Source organism: Theropithecus gelada, chromosome X, assembly GCF_003255815.1.
Source record: "Theropithecus gelada isolate Dixy chromosome X, Tgel_1.0, whole genome shotgun sequence".
In the NCBI taxonomy this organism is placed as follows: Eukaryota; Metazoa; Chordata; class Mammalia; order Primates; family Cercopithecidae; genus Theropithecus; species Theropithecus gelada.
In genome coordinates, this window is record NC_037689.1 from 48,572,961 (window position 1) to 48,575,731 (window position 2,771).

Here is a 2,771-nt window from a genome sequence, read left to right on the forward strand (position 1 = left end):
ACAAAATGATATGGTGTAAAGAAACATTTTATGTGAAGTAAAACAATGCTATGAAAGTATATTTTAGTTATTACCACTACCACTCTCTTTGCATGAATACATAAAGCAGATAGTAGTGTATCTTTAATATTTAGATATGACAGTGCTGTGTGTTGGCAATACAACGTTATATAACACATTTTATGTAAACACTTAATCAAAATGGAAAGGATGACACAACTCCCTTTATTTTTCACACTGTTGATGCATTAGTAACAGTAACACCTTTGGCATCTCTGTATCATTTGAAATATCTGGAAGTTACAAACAGCCCATTATCAGAAAACATGACTCAAGAGATCATTATTATATACATTGAACTAGCAACACATCAGTCCATAAGAGCCTACCTAGAGGAACTATGTAGAGTTCCTCTTATCTGGTTTTTCTTTCTCCTTCTGTTTCATAATTATGCCTTAGCCTGTTTGCCCATCTACCTTCCATCAGGAGCCTTGCCTCTTACTCAGCTCACTTCATTTGTTTTCTTCTTGGTGGAGAAGCATTCACGTGTTTAGGATCCTTTCTCAAAGGAAAATGTCTGCTAGACCAAGGCGTCTTAATCTTTAGATGCATAAGAAACACCTGGAAAGATTTTTTAAACCTATTAATCCTTGGGATTCTCCCCAGCCCCATGAGATTCTGACTCCTCAAGTAGGACTCATGAATTTGTATTTGTAAAACATCTCAGGTTATATTGATGTTGCTAATTTCAGGACCACATTTTCAGTAACACTGTACTAGACAAACAAACTTTTCTCCTTCTAATATAGAACACCTTAAAAATATGCTTCAGGTGTCTTAAAATGCTAACAGAGTCATGATCTCTTTGTCTTACCAAGATCAGCTGGCATATAGGGCAGGGAAGCAGAGGAAATCCACATTCCAGATATTTTTAAAAAGTAGACTCTAAGGGAGAAATAGTTCCTTAATGATGGCATTGAATTGATAGTTTACATTTGGCCATAAATGAATGAAGGTGATAGCTTGCTTGTTAAAATAAACGACTGATTATAATTAATTTAATTTTCCCTTTGTCTTCTTCTAAAGTCTCTAATAGGCTCATGGTTTCACCCAATTACTTGACAGAGAATGGCAAAGTTTCTGTTGACTAATTTTCTTCTCCTTGCATTTTTGTTCCTTTATATTTGTTTAATAGGTTGCATATTTCAAGGCTTGAATTTCTAGAAATTATCCCTTTGACTTCATGATAGTGAAGTAATTAGTACTCTTTAGTGATAAACCATTTCACAAGTGTATTCGTCTAAAAGAAAACATTTCTAAGTGTATCAATGGAAAGAAATCAAAGATCTGTAAAAGATCTTTGTCAGAGGAGAACTTGAGTGGCTCAGTTCTTCTAATAGCCTATTAGGAAAGAAGTCTTATGGGAGTTAGTTATGAAATGTTCACATGATAGTCTGTAAAAATGTATTGGAGAATTAAAACAAATGGTTATTTTATGATTATTTTTGAAAACATAAAGCTCAAACTGGTAATTGAAACTAACTTTCCCCTAGAAAAACTATGCCAAAATACCTAGCCTGTCTTGCTGAGAATTTTTATATGAGAATACAGCACAAATGCCAGTAACATCTATGAATGAGATGCAGTCATGCAAGGTTGGGGGTTGGGGGAGAGGAGTAGAGAAACAGTAGTTATTCACTAAAAATGTTTTAATAATGGGGTTTGTACTAAGTGACATTACCTGAAATTGCTTTAAAATCAATGGTATTTTGAACACTAGGATGCAGCTCTCAACTTAATATTGTGTAAATATTCAAGACAATGTATAAAGGTGGTAGATGAGATCAAGCATTCTCTTCACGTATTTGAGAAAACTTAATCTGATGCCAATAAATTACTTCTTTCAGGGCTTTAATAGCCAAAATTATCTCATTAATTCAATAACTATAAAATTTAGAGAGTTTCTATATTTCATTTTTTATAACAGGGTATTGTATACACATGCACTTCTAGAACAAAGACATTTAAATGCCTTAATGTTATACCTTTCTTATATCTTCTTTGTAAGGGGAGATCAGCAAATACTTTTGGGGAAAGGAGACATATGAGGTAAGTCTTCATGGATTAATTGGACAAAATTGGATGAAGGAAGGAACAGGATAGCCCAAAGCAGAGATCACAGAGAATGTGTTATAATCTTTAGCTCATTCTTAATGTTACTGTGAAGTGTGGGAATCCTTGGTTCTTGTCTTACTTGGGAGAAATAATTTTGCCAAGTGACTAATTTAGCCAAAACAAAGAGAGAATTTATTGAAGGAAAATAGAGAGCAGAGAGTTTATACAGAGAGAAACAGTACAGCCTGAAAGATGAAGCAGTGTGGGTTGCTGAAAGGGAATGAGCCAGCAGCACTCCAAGAGTTTTGCACTGGGTTTTTATGATGTCAGGTTTTTTCTTGAAGTTCCTGCTCTAAGTCTCTACTGTTTTTTTGTTTGTTTGTTTGTTTGTTTTTTTTTTTTTTTTTTTTTTTTGGCAACTTTTCCCACTACTGCCTTAAGTCTTTGCTTTTTCTCTACCTAGTTCTCACCCCAGGCTTGTAGGGCCCTCCCTTACAATTAGTTGGTGTGCATGTGTGGGCCTAGTGTTGGATATTAATTTTGCCTGCATATCTCTTAGGAATTTCCCTATTTGCCCTCTTCCCCTATATTAGTCCATTTTCATACTGCTATAAAGAACTGCCTGACACTGGGTAATTTATAAAGGAAAGAGGTTT